Below are 20,625 nucleotides of genomic sequence, written 5' to 3'. Positions count from 1 at the left end.
TCAAACTATGGTTTCTTTTCCATATTGAATCAGACTAGCGTAGTATGAAGTGTTATCTGATCTGAGACAGCAGTAAGTTACTTAACTATGCGATAAATTATGCTGGTGTCTTATTTATCCCCTATTCCCACTCTACTTCGATGCCTTTTTCCACACTGCTCTTTGTGTATCAGATGCCTGTAACTACCATGTTCTGCCAAGCTACTATCCTTTCCTTTAAGTAACCCAAGAAAATTCAGTTCCACCACATGCCTACAAGAAGCTAATTATTATGAAATAGACATACATACATAAAAAATGTTTCATTTACATGCTAACTCCCTCCTCTGGGTTTCCCAACAAGTCATGTCTTTTCTTTCTTTTAGACTAAGCTTTCCAGGGCAAGTGTTTTCATTTTTGGCATCTGGTATATTGCCAAGTACACACTCAGACTTCTCAAATAGTTAAACATAATAATTAGACCATTTAATCCTTAAGAGACAGAGAAGCATGATTTTCACACAGTTTAAAAAAAACAGCAATCAATACACATTCACAGACATACAAAGTTTCTTACTGATCTCTTGTTTAGTATCAGTGAATATAAAAGTTTATTAATCCTGAAAGGATTTGTACTGACCTGTCAAAATGTTTCTAAGCCTGGTAGATTTAGGTTAAATCTATCCCTGAGAACACGTCAGTACAGAAGTACTGGGTACAGAACCATAGATATTCAGGGCTGAAAGGGAGCTCGAGAGGATATCTAGTCCAGCCTCCTGCACAGAGGCAGGGTTAATTATACTAGATCATCCCTGACAGGTGTGCACCTAACCTGCGCTTAAAAATGACTATCCTTATAATTAGAAAAGATTTATTAGCAAAAATATCTAAATCTCGCTTGCTGCAAATCAAGCCGACTACTTCTTGCCCTACCTTCAGGATACATGAAGAAAAATTGATCACCATCCTCTTTATAACAGCCCTAAACATATTTGAAGACTTAAAGTCCCGCCTCAGTCTTTTTATCCTTTCCTGATGTCTCAGGTTTTCTAAACCTTTTTATCATTTTTGTTGCTGTCTTCTGGACTCTTTCTAATTTGTCCATATCTTTAAGTGTGACTCCCAAAGCTGGACACCGTACTCCATCTGAGACCTCACCAGTGCTGAAAAGAGAAGGATAATTACCCCCCTTGTCTTGCGTACAACACTCCTATTAATACACCCCAGAATGTTACTCACCTTTTTTGCAACTACATCACACTGGTGACTCAATCAATTTGTGATCCGCTGTAACCCCCAAGATCCCTTTCTGCAGTATGACTGTCTAGCCAGCTATTCCCTATTTCATATTTATGCATTTTATTTTTCCTTCCTAAAGGCAATTCTTTGCACTGGTCTTTACTGAATTTCATATGGTTGATTTCAGAGCAAAATTCTCCAATTTATCAAGGTCATGGTGCTTGCAACTCTCCAAGCTCAGTGTCATCCACAAATTTTATAAGCATACTCTCCACTCCATTTCCCAAATCATTAATGAAAATATTGACTAGTACAGGACTCAGGACAGACCCTATGGGATCCCTTTCACACATCCTCTCAGCTGGACAGTAAAGCATTGTTAAGTACAGTTTTTCAACCAGCTGGGCAACCAACTGTGAAGGAGCAGAGAAACTGCTGCCTGGCAGGCGTTAAAGAAAACTTGTGGGTTCAGCTAACCCCACCCCGCTATAACTGTAGCCATCATCCATCAGTGGGGTTTGAATTTTTTTCTGACCTGTGCCATTTGACCTGATGGAGTAACTGATAGCAGTAATAATGCATCTGAAGAAGTGAGTTTTTTTTACCCAGGAAAGCTTATGCCCAAATAAATCGGTTAGTCTTTAAGATGCCACTGGACTCTTTGTTGTTTTGATAGCAGTAATAGGTTGTCATCTTTTATGTACCATTACAAGAGGGGGTTGGGACACTTTGCCAGAAAAATTCAAAGCTGTTTGCTGATAGCAAAAGAATGGTGAGGCTCAAATCTAGGGGATTTGCTCTATTGTAGGGGTTTGGTACATGAGCTTGTTGGAAGTGGTACACTGTAATAGACTGGTCTGTTCCCTTCATACCGCAGGGGTCTGTTTTGGGACCGGCTTTGTTCAATATCTTCATCAATGACTTAAATATTGGCATAGAAAGTACGCTTATTAAGTTTGTGGATGATACCAAACTGGGAGGGATTGCATCTGCTTTGGAGGACTGGGTCATAATTCAAAATGATCTGGACAAATTGGAGAAATGGTCTGAGGTAAACAGGATGAAGTTTAACAAAGACAAATGCAAAGTGCTCCACTTAAGAAGAAAAAATCAGTTTCACACATACAGAATGAGAAGAGACTGTCTAGGAAGGAGTACGGCAGAAAGGGATCTAGGGGTTGTAGTGCACCACAAGCTAAATATGAGTCAACAGTGGGATGCTGTTGCAAAAAAAGCAAACATGATTCTGGGATGTATTAACAGGTGTGTTGTGAGCAAGACACGAGAAGTCATTCTTCCGCTCTATTCTGCTCTGGTTAGGCCTCAGCTGGAGTATTGTGTCCAGTTCTGGGCACCGCATTTCAAGAAAGATGTGGAGAAATTGGAGAGGGTCCAGAGAAAAGCAACAAGAATGATTAAAGGTCTTGAGAACTTGACCTATGAAGGAAGGCTGAAAGAACTGGGTTTGTTTAGTTTGGAAAAGAGAAGACTGAGAGGGGACATGATAGCAGTTTTCAGGTATTTAAAAGGGTGTCATAAGGAGGAGGGAGAAAACTTGTTCACCTTAGCCTCTAAAGATAGAACAAGAAGCAATGGGTTTAAACTGCAGCAAGGGAGGTCTAGGTTGGACATTAGGAAAAAGTTCCTAACTGTCAGGGTGATTAAACACTGGAATAAATTGCCTAGGGAGGTTGTGGAATCTCCATCTCTGGAGATATTTAAGAGTAGGTTAGATAAATGTCTATCAGGGATGGTCTAGACAGTATTTGGTCCTGCCATGCAGGCAGGGGACTGGACTCGATGACCTCTCGAGGTCCCTTCCAGTCCTAGAATCTATGAATCTATGGGGTAGCCTACCTCTGTTAGAGAACATGACCCCTTCAACTAGTGTTCCAGGAAGCAGTAGACTAGCTTGGAAATAGTGCCAGGTGTTAATCAGGTAGCTCATGCTTTTACGTGATAAAACCCAGTTGCTAGGTGACTCCCTGAAGTAGGGAGTTGCAGACAGTTAAGAACATAAGAACGTCCATTCTGAGTCCGAACAAAGGTCCATCTAGCCCAGTATCCTGTCTTCTGACAGTGGCCAATGCCAGGTGCTCCCAGAGGGAATGAACAGAACAGGTAATCATCAAGCAATCCATCCCCTGTCACCAATTCCCAGCTTCTGGCAAACAAAGGCTAGGGACACCATCCCTGAAGAGGACAATTGTAGGGGAGCATCAAGTCGAGAGAGAGGCTCCTTGTGATGTAACCATAACAGAGACTGGTGGGCTGGGGAAACCTGCCTGCCTCAGAAGTGTCCAAGGACCAAGGGAAGCTTTGTGGAACAGGGTAGGAAGCAAGATACTAATGGAAGGCTGTCGAATCCCTTAACCAAGAGGAAGGAGTTGTGGGTCCAGGGATCAGGGTAGGAGGACACCTGTCAGAAAGACTCTCCAAAGTGGCTGGGGTCTGCAATAGGATTTGCAGAGCTCCTTGTTTGAGTGGGAAATGAGGGGAACCAGGAGTCTCAAACCTTGGAACAAGGGTGAATTTGAGATGAAACTGCCTGGTGCCCAAGTAAATGCCCCACTTCCAACCAAGACTAACTCACTTCTCTACCTTCCCCTCTAAGCCGCTCCACGTTCCAGCCAGAACCCTTGTCCCTAGTCTAACCTCATTAGAGCTGAGCGGGAAATGGTTTTTCCATCTTTAAAATCTTTTTGTCATTTCAAAAATTTCCCGTTCTGCATGAGGACAAAGTTTTGAGACCTTTTGAATTTTTTTATGGAAAAAAAAGGACGTGCACCACTTCCAGAAGAGCCAGTTGCCTGGTGGTTAGGGCACTCAGCTGGGATGTGGGAGCCCCAGGCTCAATCCTCGGTTTCCCACAACCCACAGAGTGTCCTGGCCACCAGGGTATTCTGGGATAGGTAGGACTGTCTCCCTGGGTTTGACCAGAAGTTCCATCCTGGACATGAGAAACACTTACCAACAAAAGATTAGTTGAAACTGGAACGTCCTTCCAAAAATTTTCTGTTTTGACAAATTGGTATTTTCTGAACAAAACTGTTTTGTTAGAAATTTCCCAACCAGCTCTAAACCTTGTGTCCTCTAACCCTCCCGCCCAACAGCCAACCATCCTTCTCTTCTAATTTCCATCAGTCAAATAAAAAAATTATTTTACTATGAGTCCATAAATACTTAAGCCTATTAAGTCTTAAAATAAATGTACACAAAGGGGAGAAATTTGCATATGATACTTAAAACATTCGCTTATAATGAAGTTGGTACGTGAACCAATAACATTTGGGAACCACTGCACTAGTGGGCACAGACTCTTTTGCCAGTTCCCCTGAATTATGACCCTGTCGAAATGAAAGTTCTTAATGCAACCTGAACTATAGTGCAGCTACTGAAACACCGTAATAAATAGCATTGGTGCTTGGACCACTTTCCTCTTTTCTCTACCACCTTCATTTTAGTGGAGCAGTGGCCCTTGGTTGTTCCGCTCTTCAGCTTGTTCTTTTTCCTTATAGGCATGAGCTAGCACCACCTCCCATCCTGGTGAGAGAGCAGTGGTATCTGGGCTACTCTGCTACCCTTTCTGAAAAGTATAGCACGGTGCCTGAACTCTCAGGTTTTGACCTCCTCCATCAGAGGAAGGAGCCAGCAACTCCAACTGTGTTGCTGCTGGGCTCTAGTCAGCTTACTAGTCCACTGCAAATTCCTTCTTGTCTTATGTGAGTAGACAAATGGATTTTTCAAGGTACTGCCCAAAGCTAAAAATATTTTAGTATAAAATTAATTTAGTGATTATAGCTAAATCAACATGTAAAATTGTACAGTTAACTTGTTTTTAAAAATCCGGTATGTATTATCAGAGTGCATACCAGGGAAATGCTCATTCCTAAGAGCCTGGAAGTGCCCTCTGTGACCTGTTTTCAATAATTGCATGTAAATGAAAAGGTGAGATTTGAATATGTTTTGAAAGTATAGTCACCTCTCTATACTGCCTCTGAACATCTGCTCATTCTGCTAAGACACTGATGTCAGCACAGTTTTTGTAACTATCCCTGATGAGGTCCATTTCCTCACCTGATAACTAAAGGTTATTCTTTAACTTGTGCTTTGATGTTATGTCATTTAAACTGACATGTTCTCTTTTTAGGTTTTAGCACACATTTGTTAATGCCAGAATGGAATCTAAATAGTCAGAAGTTTAAAAGGAAACTGATCAAATTTTGGCAGCTGTAAGATGCAGTTTAAGTACACAAACCTGTTTTTCACTCACTCTTTACTTGATGCATGTTTAATGTACAGTTCATTAATACCAACAAAGTATTTACATCATCTTCTTAGCACACACAATAATTTGCTGCTGGATGTGTATAAAACTTGTTTAAAAAAAAAAAAAAAAAAAAAAAAAAAGGCTTAACATGACCAGCGTTTGGAAGATGAACATACGCATGAGTTGTACTCCTCAGTAGTGGAATATTGCAAGGAAAAGGTAACTTCCTTGTTTCTACAAATGTTGTGGGAAAACTTTAGGTAACCTTTCCATTTATGTAGAACATAAGGGTGTAGGGCGGGGGGTGTTATGAGGGAGAAGAGTGTGTCACATTTTTAACTACAAACAAAACCCAAGACAAAAACCAGTGAGCTTTTTGGGTTGAGGAAAGGCAAACCATTCCTGCAATGAAGTCCCAGTCTACAGAACTGATGCTTGTTGTAGACAGCCTAATACATTTATACTGCTTGAGGCAGAATTGAATTTCTCTGAGGCATTTTCTGCTCACTTTGGGGCTAACATTTGAATCAGATTGTCTGCTTCCAGGGTGGTGAGAAATATTTCAGGATGGAAAACCCATAATACCTTATCTGATTAAATATGAGTCAGTTTCATTCACTTAAGTTTTCAAGTGTTCTAGTACTGACATAAGAATTAAACCTGTGTCCCTTATGGCCAGCAAATTCTGGAAAGGCAAAGTTTGGGCCTTTGTTGGAGATTGTGAATGAATCATTGTGCCAAATTCAGGTTTCTAGTGTCTCTCACCTGGGTCAGTTGTTAGATCCTTACTCAAGGAAACATCTTGATGACGAGAATCTTGTCAACTATTGACACTTTTTTGGGGGGTGAAGTTAAGAAAGTTGCATCAAAGCATTTGTGATACAAGACAGGAGCAACCCACCTTCCGACAAGGTGACTAAAGTGCAGGTGTTCTGGATGATTTTTCTAGATTGATCAGCAACTTTCCATAGTTTACTATTAATTGTTTTTGACTCACTTGTGGACCATAGCTGCTGATATGCAGGATGTGACGACCTGGGAAACTTGTGTATGTAAAACTTTTGAACTCCAATTTGATTTTTTGAACTGCTTATGTCCTTATGTCTTGTGGCTGTCTTGTATTGTGTTCTTCCCTCAGACTCCTTGTTTTACAGGGCAGGTGGGTGGCACTGGGATATTGGTCTATTAATAGGTTGTTTTTTAAAGACTATCAGCACCTGAATGATCTTGCCCAGACAGAACACAGGAGTACTGCATTCTAGATAAAACCAGTTTTCTCCAAGTTCTGTGCAGAGGGCTAGGAGAATGGAATTTCCCCAAGAGAGGGAACAAAAAGATGAGGTACAGCCCTTTAAAATGCCAGACTGGGTGGGTCAGGGAGACCAAGGAAGCTTGGGGCAGGTAAGAGGAACAAAGGTTGACTGGCTTTTGAAGGGAGAGAGAATCTGTTTGACTTCTGGACCAGCCAGGAGCAGATACTGACTGCAGGGATCAGACACTCTATATTTTGGAAAGAAGCCATGTGCTGAAGGGAAGGGGGAGAGGAAGGGACATGTACTTCTTAGACTTTGACCAAATCCCAAAGAATACTCAAGAGTGAGGAAACTGAAGCAGGGAATGATTTACACCTTTCTTTTGCTTAGGTCTGTATGTCTGTTGTGCTATCTAATGTAAAAGGTAATTGTTTTAGAAACACCATGGAAAGCCTGAGTCTCTTTACTTCAACTGTCACCAGTCTTGGAAAGGTAAACTGTAAATGAGTGTGTCTACAAGGTTGGAGCTCTGGGAAAGAGTGTGCTTAAGCAACTGGGGAGCTGGCGGTAGTCTTGGGGCCTACACAATTGGCAGACCATGTGGACTGAGAAGGGGGTGCTAGGAAGCAGATTTGCATCTGGAGGGTGTGCCTAGAAACTCAGAAACAGAAACAAGTGCTTAGACTCAGCTCAGACTGAGGAAAGCTTTAAAAACATAGGTCCAGTGTGTGGGACCTAAACACAGCAGTCTGGTGAGTGTCCGGATGGGAGAGCTCGACCAAGGCTGTGACAAAGAGAATTCCTCAGAAGTGGTTCTCTTTTCTGACAGGGAGCAGTAAGAGATAAAGACTTCCTTTAAAAAGTGGAAGTCAAATCCTAGCGAGGTAAATAGAAAGGAGCATAAACACTGCCAAATTAAGTGTAAAAATGTAATAAGAAAAGCCAAAGAGGAGTTTGAAGAATGGCTAGCCAAAAACTCAAAAGGTAATAACAAAATATTTTTTAAGTACATCAGAAGCAGGAAGCCTGCTAAACAGCCAGTGGGGCCCCTCAATGATAGAGATAGAAAAGGAGCGCTTAAAGACGATAAAGTCATTGCGGAGAAACTAAACGAATTCTTTGCTTCAGTCTTCACGGCTGAGGATGTTAGGGAGATTCCCAAACCTGAGCCGGCTTTTGTAGGTGACAAATCTAAGGAACTGTCACGGATTGAAGTGTCACGAGAGGAGGTTTTGGAATTAATTGATAAACTTAACATTAACAAGTCACCAGGACCAGATGGCATTCACCCAAGAGTTCTGAAAGAACTCAAATGTGAAATTGCGGAACTATTAACTAGGGTTCGTAACCTGTCCTTTAAATTGGCTTCCGTACCCCATGACTGGAAGATAGCTAATGTAACGCCAATATTTAAAAAGGGCTCTAGAGGTGATCCCGGCAATTACAGACCGGTAAGTCTAACGTCGGTACCGGGCAAATTAGTCGAAACAATAGTAAAGAATAAAATTGTCAGACACCTAGAAGAACCTAAATTGTTGGGCAAAAGTCAACATGGTTTCTCTAAAGGGAAATTGTGTCTTACTAATCTATTAGAGTTCTTTGAAGGGCTCACCAAACATGTGGACAAGGGGGATCCAGTGGACATAGTGTACTTAGATTTCCAGAAAGCCTTTGACAAGGTCCCTCACCAAAGGCTCTTACGTAAATTAAGTTGTCATGGGATAAAAGGGAAGGTCCTTTCATGGATCAAGAACTGGTTAAAAGACAGGGAACAAAGGGTAGGAATTAATGGTAAATTCTCAGAATGGAGAGGGGTAACTAGTGGTGTTCCCCAATGGTCAGTCGTAGGACCAGTCCTATTCAACTTATTCATAAATGATCTGGAGAAAGGAGTAAAAAGTGAGGTGGCAAAGTTTGCAGATGATACTAAACTGCTCAAGATAGTTAAGATCGAAGCAGATTGTGAAGAACTTCAAAAAGATCTCACAAAACGAAGTGATTGGGCAACAAAATGGCAAATGAAATTTAATGTGGATAAATGTAAAGTAATGCACATTGGAAAAAATAACCCCAACTATACATACAATATGATGGGGGCTAATTTAGCTACAACAAATCAGGAAAAAGATCTTGGAGTCATTGTGGATAGTTCTCTGAAGATGTCCACGCAGTGTGCAGAGGCAGTCAAAAAAGCAAACAGGATGTTAGGAATCATTAAAAAGGGGATAAAGAATAAGACGGAGAATATATTATTGCCCTTATATAAATCCATGGTATGCCCACATCTTGAATACTGCATACAGATGTGGTCTCCTCATCTCAAAAAAGATATACTGGCACTAGACAAGGTTCAGAGAAGGGCAACTAAAATGATTAGGCGTTTGGAGAGGGTCCTATATGAGGAGAAATTAAAGAGGCTAGGACTTTTCAGCTTGGAAAAGAGTAGACTAAGCGGGGATATGATAGAGGTATATAAAATTATGAGTGATGTGGAGAAAGTAGATAAGGAAAAGTTATTTACTTATTCCCATAATACAAGAACTAGGGGTCACCAAATGAAACTAATAGGCAGCAGGTTTAAAACAAATAAAAGGTAGTTCTTCTTGACACAGCGCACAGTCAACTTATGGAACTCCTTACCTGAGGAGGTGGTGAAGGCTAGGACTATAACAGACTATAACGTTTAAAAGAGAACTGGATAAATTCATGGAGGTTAAGTCCATTAATGGCTAATTAATTGAAGTTTAACCCAGGCAAATCAGAAATAATACTTGTAGAAGGAGAAGGAAATTGGAAAAGGTGTTACTGGTGGAATTTGTTCATCCATTTTAACGTGCAGTTTTGTTGTAGCTGTGTTAGTCCCAGGATATTAGAGAGACAAGGTGGGTGAGGTAATAACTTTTATTGGACCAACTTCTGTTGATGAGATAGACAAGCTTTTACACAGAGCTTTTCTTTAGGTCTGGGAAATGTACTCAGAAACCAGATTGTTTAGCATAAGTAGTTAATACATATTTCAAGGGACCATTCAAGTGAAGTGGCCTGTTAACACCCCTACAGGGTAAGGAAAAGGGGTGGGGGAAAGCTGGAGGGAGGTGGGGGCAGGGTTTAAGAAGGTTACAGATTGTTGTAGTAAACCATAAATCCAGTGTATTTGTTCAGTCCATCATTTTTAGTATCTAGCAAAGTTATGAACTTAAGCTCTCTGACTCATCTTTTGAAGGTGTTGTGCAGGTTTCCTTTGAGTATGAGGATTGATAGGTTGGCTATAGAGTGATTGCTTGGTGAAAATGTACCATACCACTTGGGTATGGTACATTTCGCAGATGTGAAGAAGAGCTTTGTGTAAGCTCGAAAACTTATCTCTCATCAACATAAGTTGGTCCAATAAAAGATATTCCCCCATCCTCCTTGTCTCTTGCATCCATTTTTATGGTAGTTTGCAGTATGGGAGTGGTACTTTATTGCTCTTGAAGTCATAAGTGTCAGTGATGATGAAATGCATCGCCATATGTGTTTACACAGATAATGGCAGTCATTTCTTGCCAGTGTTGACCCTTGCCATAGTCATCTATGCCACTGTTGCTTCCCTACAGAATAAATGTGACTTGTGGTACATGGGAATCCTCTGGAAGATAATTTAAAACCTTCAGTAGTACTGAATCTGGACACCCTTCCTGCTTAGGCCTTATCTGTCTATATGCAGTTTGAGCAACGATTTAACTAAATCAGTTTCTAAATTGATACAATGAAATTGTTTGAACTGTGTGTGGACCAGCTGTTAGAAATTTGAACTATAAGGCACATATATTACTTGGTCTCCACACTTCTCTGGCTTTCTTTGCACTTTTTCAAGGGGTAATTTAAACCACTGATTGAGTTATAAAGCTCAATGTAACTTACTTTAAAGCAAGATGAACATTCAGAAGGGTGGACCAATTGTTTGATTTTGTTTTCAGTGGTTTTCATGGGCTTAGAAGAGAGTGACAAAATCTCAAGGGTTGATTTTTTTTTTCCACACATCATGTAAAGATTGTGTTCAGAAGATTTTATAGTATATGGAAACTTTCAGTGGGGTCAGAGTGAACTATGTGACTTTCAACTCATGGGCAAAAAAAGTAGAGTCCTTACTATATAATCCCATCTCGTTGCTGAGTTCTCTAATACAGTATTAGTTGTTTCAGTAATGTTGGCAATTTTTACTCAATGAAGAGCAAATCCCATTGTGTTTCTCCATTAACTTCCTTTTGGTAGATTGAAGGAAACCTACTTGTCTAGGTTTAGTATAGAACAAAGTACTTCGAAAAAACAAAAAAAGAGAAAACACATAAACAGGTAAGAAATGGCTAACCTTTAATATGTGGCAAAGGATCAGTTGGCTTCAAATGGTCCTTTTGCTGGAAAATATAGAAGCTTTCTAGAAAGAAGGGCATGTACAGTAAGGAGTCTTTCTAGCAGGAGGAGCTAAAATAAGGCTGTTAAATGTGTGACATATACATTATTAGATTGGCTTATTAAATTTTCAAAACCTATAATAATAATCAGACACAGGTTTGTTTGTGGTTAAATGTCTAACCTTGCTGCCTGAAGTCTGATGCTCATGTTTTACATCTTTTCCTGCGTTAGTTTTTAATTTCTTCCAAAAGTAATATGGGCTGAAAGTTAAGACTTTAAGGGAGGGAAGATTTGTCTTTTTATTGCCTTTTTAACTGAAAGAATCTTGTGACCTTGATTCTATTTATAGAAAAAATGTGAGAGACACTTACTTGAAATTTATTTCTACATTTGATGTGATTACTTCCCTAAACCAAAAATATCAGTATTTGGATTGTTTTGGTATTTCTATATTAAAGTAGTATCACTACAGTATTTAACAGTATTTGAGTCAAAATATTGAAGAGTGCAGTGTATAAGACATGATTTTTGCTCTTTTTGAAAGTAAAACCTTTCTGATATGCTGCACAGCCTAGAAAATACAGGTGCATCATATATTTACCATATGTTCTTTTACTCAGTGCATCTTCCAATCTGGAGGTAACTACTACTACTGGTCTGGATCCTACCCATTTGTGACATGGGGCAACTCAACAGATTTTTTTTTTTTTTTTAAATTCCCAGTTTGCACATGCTGTTGCATATTCTGACTTTCTACCGTTAAAGGTTTTCTCCTTTTCATCTTTTACAATTCCCTTCTCCAAGTAATCTTAGTCCGCCCTCTATAGGGGCCCCTTTTTCTTCAGAAGAAGGAATTTGAGATGTTTCTCTTCCACAGGGCAATGTGCTGCCAAACCAAAGTTGTCTGCCTCTTTATGCGCTGAAAAGAATGTTATTGAATCAGTGTCATCAGTATCTGTTTCACAGCAGCTTCTGACATATCAAAATAAAAGTAAGGGCTTGTCTACACTGGCAATTTACAGCACTGCAACTTTCTCGCTCGGGTGTGTGAAAAAACACCCCCCCGGAGCACAGCAAGTTTCAGCGCTATAAAGTGCCAGTGTAGACAGGGCACCAGTGTTGGGAGCTACGCCTCTCGTGGAGGTGAGTGGTTTTTTTTTTTTTTTTTTTTTTTAAGAGTGCTGGGAGAGCTCTCTCCCAGTGCTGCACTGCGACCACACAAGGCACGCGGCAGTGCTTTAGCATTGCCAGTGTAGACTAGCCCTAAGAGTTATGTGAGACCTGGGCTCCCCCAACCCAGTCTGGCATGATGCCTTTCCTCTCACTCCCACCATGAAACGTTAATTCATTGTCTGATTTGTTTTTTTTTTTTTAAACAAGTCCTAATTTCACCAGAGACTTCTGAACAGATTCCACAGGGTGTAGAGTCTACAGACGTGGAAAGTAATCCTTATATGTATATTGACCCCTGTGGCTTTTAGTTATTTGAATCATCTCTTCTCTTCAGCACATTACCACAACAGGTCCTACATGTAGTCTGATTTCTAAATCACGCCACAGAAGAACCTGCTGTCACTGTCCCAGATCATTCAAATATCTCAATTACCTGTTAACCCCCCCAAAGCAAAACACTAAATCTGACCTTAAGAGAAGTTTCAGTAAAGCTTGTGTCATGTTGAGAAAAGAAGCATTAGTAAAATACTCCTGGGGGAATTCTGCGCCACTGTGCATGCGCAGTATTTGTCCCCCACCAGATTTCTTTGCTTCCCCGTAGAAAAATGACTTTCTGATGGGGAAGGAAAGGGAAGCCACAAAAGCGGTGATATGATTCTTCCCAGCAATATGTTTCAGGTGTCAGGGGAGCTGGCAGAGAGGTAAATCACTGTGGGGCAAGTGGCGGAACTGGGAAAGTCCTGGATGGTGCCTCCTACCCTGCATCGGGCTCAGCTGCTAGTCCTGGCTGGGCTGGGGAGGACAGGAATTCCTATTCCCTTGCACGACATCTGGGGCTGTCAGACCCATCCCCAGATTTCTCCCCCGGCTGTAGGAAGCTCTGCAAATTGCCTCCCCCGCACTTCCTGCACCCAGCTGCAGGGGGAGGGATCACTGTATGAGGAGCTGCTCCCCCATCCACCCAACCCCTGTGCATCCAGACCCCCTCATACCCAGACCCTCCCGCTGAGCCTTACCCCCTGCACCCAGAAGTCCCACTGAGCTCCCCATATCCAGACCTTCCTGCTGAGTTCTATCCCTCCTACACCCAGACCCACCCCTGCTGAGCCCCAACCACCTTCACCTGGACACCCCTGCAGAGTCCCATTACCATTTCATCCAGATCCCCCCCCTGCATCTGAATACCTCACTGAGCCAGCCACACCCAGATTGCCCCACACAGAACCCTCTGAACCCACACTTGGATCCTGCCTTGCTGAGCCTGCCTGCCTGCCCACACCTGGTGCACCTGGCAAGGAGGGGCAGGGCCCTGAGGTGTTTCTGGGGCAGGCCCGGTCCTTGCACTGTGTCAGGGTTGGGTGAAACCTCACCGCTGAGTCCGTGTCCCAGAGGTGAACTGCACAGTGATCTCCCACCTCTGTGCAGCCAGGGGCCTGTGCTCCCCAGTATCATGCTGGAGCCTCCATATTCATTTGACAAAATTTGCAGAATTTTTAATTTTTTGGCACAGAGTGCCCTCAGGAGTAGTAGAAAGGGGACAGGGTATGAGAGTAGACAGGCCAGGCTCATGATCACTCTGGCAGCTGCAAGAAAAAAGGTGAAGGCGAGGCCACAGTGATCAGTGGATAGGAAACAAAAGGGAGGTAAGAGCAGAAAAGATCATGCTGTCCATGACAGTGGCTGGTAATTTAGTAACAATGATGGTGGAAGGAGGGGGAAGCATCAACAACTGCCACATCAATGATGGCTGATGAAGTAAGAGCCTCCAAATCTTTTAGACCTTGGATAGAGTGGATATGAGGCTGCTTCCACCTATTGCTTAGTGCATCTCCTTCTAGGCAGCACTAATGAAGTTCCCAGCCAATCCCAGGTCCGAACAGGTAGTTAAGACAGATCACTGGGCAATCCTTTGTTAATTGAGTAATGCTGGCTATGGACTGATCTGCAGGAACACCTGGTCCTCAAGCCACTAACCCTTCCATGAGATTGTAGTGATACAGTTAAAGCTAGACTAAGCATCTATTCCTCCTTCAGGGGTTAGGGCAGTGGTTCTCAACCAGGGATATGCACACCTTGGGGGGCACGCAGAGATCTTTCAGGGGGTACATCAACTCATCTATGTATTTGCCTAGTTTTACAAAGGGCTACATAAAAAGCCCTAGCGAAGTCAGTATAAATTAAAATTTCATACAGACAATGACTTGTTTGTACTGCTCTATATACTATACACTGAGATGTAAGTACAATATTTATATTCCAATTGATTTACTTTATAATTTTGTGGTAAAAATAAGGAAGTCAGCAATGGCTCAGTAATAGAGTGCTGGGACACTTTTGAATTTTTATGTCTGATGTTGTAAGCAAGTAGTTTTTAAGTGAGGTGAAACTTAGAGGTATGCAAGACAAAACAGACTCCTGAAAGGGGTACAATAATCTGGAAAGTTTGAGAGCCACTGTGTTAGGGAACTGGATGCTTCCTCTTCTCAACTTCTGTAATGTAGTCCAAGTCTGAGGACTATCTTTGAGGACGATAATTATCTTTTGTTACTCTTTACTTTTTAGCATTGGACTTAGAATATTAAGATTTGAGCCATGTAGATACTTTTCCTTGAAATCCCCTTTAGTTTTTTTTTCCATTGTAGAGAAGTTACTTCAGAAATGTAGCCTTTTCGTTGTCTCTCACCACTTATAGAAGGTCTTAAAAGGACAAAGTCGGTACATTTCCCAAAGTGGTTGATTGATGGATTCTGGCCAATGCTTCCTCTTTTAAATGTTTCTGTTAAGACAACATGCTTCATGATGTAGAGCCTCACATTTTCACATTAAAGGTTTCAGTCAAGGATTTTTTTCTGTTCAAGTAATTTGAAAAGAGGCCTATTTCATCTCCGCCTTTGTAAAGTCCATGCCTACCTTTGATTCCTTTTGGATTACTTGCACTCGGAGAGGCTTCTTCAAATACCTCATTATAGTAGTAGTTTTCTTTTGCCTGGAAGTTACCCATGTTCTCTCCCATTTGTATGATCTGCTCATAAAAGCTTTTTGAACGAATGAAGCCTTGACTATCCTGCAATTCAGATGCAGACTTTTCAGTGCGCTTTTAAGCAACTTGTGCTCTTTGATTATAGTTCTCAACAGCCAAAGAATTCATTTTTTATTTTTTTTGTATATATCAGACCTTATTACCATTAGCAACTTTCACATAGATCAGATTTGTACGTAAATCCATTTTGCCACATATTTCAGAGTTTTTTCTTATTGATGCAGAGGGACAAAGTTGTTTCATTTTTGTGAACTTTTTACTAAGACAAAGTTACAATAAAACATTACTATACTACATCATACATTACTTATTACTGATTCAGGATCATGTTACTATTCAGAGAACATGGCTAAAGATTTTGGCTTGCTGGCTAGGGAGCTCTCCTCTTCTGAGTACGCTAAAAATTTTTCTAAATACCTGTCCTCGTTTTGGCGCTTCTCTTGTGTACATACTTCTGGGCACTCTACAAGTAGAGCAGCAATAATGGAAGTCAGCAGGATTTTATGATTAGAATATGGGTCTGGGTGATCCTGGATAAGTTACTTAACAGTGTTGAACTTCCATTTTCCCCATTGGTAAAAAGGAGATACTATATCTACTTGTTGCATGAGGAGGCTTGTTAGTTTGTGAAAGTTTGAGATTCTGTGATGGAAATTACTGTATTAGAGCTTAGTAGTGTCTTACATCATTGTGCATTCTGTATATTTGTAACAAATTGTATTGGAACTAGTTTGGGATCACCATATTTCTGACAAGTGGCAAAACAACATGAGATCTACTAAAATATTTTATCATACAACAAAGTCTTGTATTCAGTATATGGCTCACATTTTACGGAAAAGATGTTGGAGACTTTAATTTTATAATGGATAATGGTTTTCATCTCTCTGTCTGTAAAGCCAGGCAGCCTTAGTACCAGGAGTCAAACTGAATAGGCTTGATTGGGATGTGTATGTAAAAATTATAACACGTTGAAACCTATATATGACCTAAAACCTAAAAATGTGGTTTTAAGATTCTATACCATATGATTTACAAGGGGTAGGCACAAAACCCATCTCCCTTTGTGACACTAAGCACCCTGTATTCACACCCTACACCAGTGGTTCTCAGACTTTTGTACTGGTGACCCCTTTCACATAGCAAGCCACTGAGTGCAACCCCTCTTATAAATTAAAAAACACTTTTTAATATATTTAACACTATTATAAATGCTGGAGGCAAAGCAAGGTTTGGGGTGGAGGCTGACAGCTTGCAATCCCCATGTAATAACCTTTGCGACCCTCTCAGGGGTCCCGACCCCCAGTTTGAGACCCCCTGCCCTACACACTATTGTAATAATCGTTGATCATTAATATTCTTGCATGAAGTATGTACATGATGTGTATTAAGTATTATAAAAGTGTATAGCATGTGGTCTTTTCTGGAAGCTAACAACACACTGATAATTTAATATTGTGAAATGTATGTATTAACACTGTATCAGGAAATATGGATACTTAATTATATTATGCTTTAAAGTCTGTGGCCAAACCGATAAGAAACAGGTTCCCTCCCAGAAAGGAGAAGGCAGCTATTTATCTGTCTCCTATGTAAATTAAGCACAGTGGAATCAAAACTGTGGACGCTCCATTTACATACAGGGGGCTGGGAAGCCCACAAAATGGGGAAAAGCAGCATGAGGTTATCCTGCCTCTTGAAACCAAGTAATTGAACCTTGGAATATATAAGCACAGACAGAAACCCTCTTTGGCATCTATCATTAGACAGACACAAAGGAGAAGAGCTCTTGCAAGCTGAGAAAGCTGGTCCTTCCATCAAGTGGGGAGGATTTGAAGTTTCTGGGAACAGAATATAGGTGAGAAACCATCTTGAATAAAGCCTGTACTTTGTTAGATTAGATTAATTTAAATGCGTTTGTTTTCACTTTTATTTGCTTGTAACTTTGACTTTATTCATTTTACCTGGCATCACTTAACCTATGTCCTGTTCTTAATACATTTGTTTTATTTACTATAAACTAATACAGTGCTGTGTTTAAATGGAAGTGTACATTTACCCCAGTTCAATTAATAAGATGTGATAGGTTTTTTTGTGTCTTTAGGGAAGCAAATGAACCTTATTCTTTCTCTGAACAGTCCAGGAGAGAGCTGGACTTTGCAGAACACACAGTTTTGGGAAAATTTGGGACTAGGAGTGTGTTGGGATCATCTTGCTGGTTGTTAACCAAGCCTGGTGGAAGCCAGGGTAGAGCAGTGGGGCTGTAGACAGGCTGCTAGAGTCAGAGTGCTGAGCCAGAGCTCTCTAGCATACCAGGGCTTCAGGGTGTGACCTGCATACTTGTAAACTGGTTGTGAGCGTCCCAGACTGGCAGCTAGAGCAGGAAAGCATTGAAAGGCATCCAGACTTGCAGGGCAAGTGATGACACAACTCCTCATTGCACTCCTAACTCTGTGACACTCATCTGAAAGCAAGCCTGCCTGGCTTTCTATAGCCAGCATGTTGTTTTTATAGTGTTGATGGATTGAGAAAATGGATTTTAAATTCAATACTTGTCTAGGACTGAATATTGTCCATTCTGGACTTGAGCTTGTGTTATTTTGGTGAAGGTCTATATGTGGAGGTTTAGATAGAAATACTTCCCTACTGGACTGGCTTAAAAAAACAAAACAAAACAAAAAAAACCCAATGCAGTGACTGATGGGAGTTGTTTAGAGATATGGAGTATCGGCAATAGTCCTGGATGAGATGGATTAGAGAATAAGGTAGAGGGGAAGTGGGCAAAGGTGCATGTAAATGGAGTTTATCACAAGGTCCTCTATTTATCAAATATGTCACTGGCCATGTATGTATGAAGGGAGAAGGGACCCAATAATGGTCCAACTAGGACATTTTTTGGGGCCAATTTTTAAAATGTTAAAAAGGGATGTTTTTAAATAGAATGTATTTCAGCACCTTAAAACCTACCACAGAAAAGGTATGACAACCCAGTAACCTAAGACACAATGGGATCTCAAAGTATCACTGGTCTACAATTTTTGAGAAGTCGTCTGCTTCAGAGATAAAATGTGCTATTTATTATGTATTTTGATGTGCTGAATTCAAATATGACAATTAAAACAACTGGCTACTGTTTCTAAGATATTTAAGTTTTTACATTTTATGTCTATGTATATTGTGTAGATAGTAGAGTTTTAATCATAAATTGTAAACCTAGGTCTTTTCATGTGTTTATGGTTGCTTTACATGATGATATTTCACCTGTCCTGTTTATGTAACACTTTAAAAATCAGCAAAAGGGTTATATAAATAAAATTGATTATGAAACAAAAGGCAAAAAACTATTCTGTACATAGTTTAGTCCTATTCAGTGTCTAGTCGGTGCTTCTTGGCTTGTTTCTTGTATTCATTAAATGGAGCATCTCTTGTCACTGTCCAGTAATAGTCTGCAAGCATTGATGGGCTCCATTTGCCCTGATAGCGTTTCTCCATTGTTGCAATGTCCTGGTGAAATCGCTCGCCGTGCTCGTCACTCACTGCTCTGCAGTTCGGTGGAAAAAAATCTAGATAGGAGTGCAAAAAATGTATCTTTAGTGACATGTTGCAACCAAGGCTTTTGTATGCCTTGAGGAGGTTTTCCACCAACAACCTGTAGTTGTCTGCCTTGTTGTTTCCGAGAAAATTTATTGCCACTACCTGGAAGGCTTTCCATACTGTCTTTTCCTTGCCACGCAGTGCATGGTCAAATGCATCATCTCGAAGAAGTTCACGAATCTGACCAACAACAAAGACACCTTCCTTTACCTTAGCTTCACTTAACCTTGGAAATTTTCCACGGAGGTACTTGAAAGCTGCTTGTGTTTTGTCAATGGCCTTGACAAAGTTCTTCATCAGACCCAGCTTGATTTGTAAGGGTGGTAACAAAATCTTCCTTGAGTCAACAAGTGGTGGATGCCGAACACTTTTCCTCCCAGGCTCCAATGACTGTCGGAGTGGCCAATCTTTCTTGATGTAGTGGGAATCTCTTGCACGACTATCCCATTCGCAGAGAAAACAGCGGTACTTTGTGTATCCAGTCTGCAGACCAAGCAAGAGAGCAACAACCTTCAAATTGCCACAAAGCTGCCACTGATGTTGGTCATAGTTTATGCACCTCAAAAGTTGTTTCATGTTGTCATAGGTTTCCTTCATATGGACTGCATGACCAACTGGAATTGATGATGGCAAAACATTGCCATTATGCAGTAAAACAGCTTTAAGACTCGTCTTTGATGAATCAGTGAACAGTCTCCACTCATCTGGATCGTGAACGATGTTGAGGGCTGCCATCACACCGTCGATGTTGTTGCAGGCTACAAGATCACCTTCCATGAAGAAGAATGGGACAAGATCCTTTTGACGGTCACGGAACATGGAAACCCTAACATCACCTGCCAGGAGATTCCACTGCTGTAATCTGGAGCCCTACAGCTCTGCCTTACTCTTGGGTAGTTCCAAATCCCTGACAAGGTCATTCAGTTCACCTTGTGTTATGAGGTGTGGTTCAGAGGAGGAGGATGGGAGAAAATGTGGGTCCTGTGACATTGATGGTTCAGGACCAGAAGTTTCATCCTCTTCCTCTTCCTCATCTGACTCAAGTGAGAATGATTCTGGTGCATCAGGAACCGGCAGTCCTTCTCCGTGGGGTACTGGGCGTATAGCCGATGAATGTTTGGATAATGCACAGTCCACTTTTTTTTCTTTGACACACCTTTCCCAACTGGAGGCACCATGCAGAAGTAATAATTGCTGGTATGATCTGTTGGCTCTCTCCAAATTATTGGCACTGCAAAAGGCATAGATTTCCTTTTCCTGTTCAACCACTGGCGAAGATTTGTTGCACAAGTGTTGCAGCATATGTGTGGGGCCCACCTCTTGTCCTGATCTCCAATTTTGCAGCCAAAATAAAGGTGATAGGCTTTCTTAACCAGAGTGGTTATACTTCGCTTTTGTGATGCAAAAGTCACTTCACCACAAACATAGCAGTAGTTATCTGCACTGTTCACACAAGTATGAGGCATCTCTGCTCACTTTGGCTAAACAGAAATGTGTCCCTTTGCAAAATCAAACACTGACAAATAAGAGAGCATGACACTGTATGCTTTCTAGAGCTGATACAGAGCAATTTGTTCAGCAGAGTGATGTAAGCTTCGTTATGTTTGCATCATCCATGACTTCTAGGGATAACATGATGCAATTCATATCATGTATGATGCAATATCAGCTTCAGATTGCAT

At 41.0% G+C, this 20,625-nt stretch overlaps 1 protein-coding gene across 5 annotated transcripts in view; it reads left to right on the top strand.

Moving 5' to 3' along the window:
* The window catches only part of WASF3 (WASP family member 3), a 155,579-nt gene that overhangs the window by 60,476 nt on the left and 74,478 nt on the right, over positions 1-20,625 (top strand). The window contains exon 3 of one of the 5 annotated variants that reach the window (XM_054015395.1): positions 17,116-17,207. The exons of the other annotated variants lie outside the window; for them this stretch is intronic. The gene's annotated coding sequence lies outside the window, so the exon portion shown is untranslated. The remainder of the gene's footprint in view (positions 1-17,115; positions 17,208-20,625) is intronic. 5 annotated transcript variants of the gene reach the window in all.

This window comes from Malaclemys terrapin, chromosome 1 (genome assembly GCF_027887155.1).
Source record: "Malaclemys terrapin pileata isolate rMalTer1 chromosome 1, rMalTer1.hap1, whole genome shotgun sequence".
Taxonomy (NCBI): domain Eukaryota; kingdom Metazoa; phylum Chordata; order Testudines; family Emydidae; genus Malaclemys; species Malaclemys terrapin.
Note: the sequence above shows the minus strand (reverse complement) of the source record. Positions and strands in the feature narration are given on the sequence as shown.